Source organism: Fulmarus glacialis, unplaced genomic scaffold (genome assembly GCF_000690835.1).
Source record: "Fulmarus glacialis isolate BGI_N327 unplaced genomic scaffold, ASM69083v1 scaffold27889, whole genome shotgun sequence".
Taxonomy (NCBI): Eukaryota; Metazoa; Chordata; class Aves; order Procellariiformes; family Procellariidae; genus Fulmarus; species Fulmarus glacialis.
Window position 1 is genome coordinate 13,879 of NW_009235686.1, and position 703 is coordinate 14,581.

Consider the following 703-nt stretch of genomic DNA (forward strand, 5'->3'; position numbering starts at 1 on the left):
TTCGCGTCGGGGACTGCAGCCAGCTATTCCAGCACAGACCTCAGCAAGCGCTCATTTACCTTGCCCTATAAAACACCCTGCGATTTTGAGGTTACAACAGTCATAACGGAGCAGGCACAGAAATCAAGCAATTTTCCAGGGCCGCAGGAACTCTTGCCTGCATCCTGCCCGCAGGCATTCCCTGCCTCACACTGGAGCCTGCACCTGAAGCATCGTTTTTGTCATCGGATACATAGCAGCTGCAGAGGGAATTACTCCACAGCAACTATTCCACTTAAGCCACACCTTGCCCTGACCCAGAAGCTAAAGCACCAGCCCCACCTGCAGGCCCCACACTCAGCGGGCGCTGTCAGCACCCAGTCGCTTCCTCGCAGTGTCTAGCCCCTGCAAACCGATGGGGAAGCAGCACCGCCTCCAGCTGCAAAAGCAACTGCAGGCTTCAGTCCTGCTGCCTCTGGATCGGGGCAGCTCAGCCACAGCCAAAAGCAGAGCCTAGAAACAACCACCAAGGCCAACTCCAGGCTTATAGAATCATAGAATCATAGAATCATTAAGGTTGGAAAAGACCTCTAAGATCATCAAGTCCAACCGTCAACCCAACACCACCATGCCCACTAAACCATGTCCCTAAGCACCTCATCTACACGTCTTTTAAATACTTCCAGGGATGGTGACTCTACCACTTCCCTGGGCCGCCCATTCC

General features: G+C 53.8%; 1 protein-coding gene across 1 annotated transcript in view; it reads right to left on the reverse strand.

The window, feature by feature from the left end:
* USP19 (ubiquitin specific peptidase 19) overlaps window positions 1-703 on the reverse strand; it is a 13,657-nt gene that overhangs the window by 12,493 nt on the left and 461 nt on the right.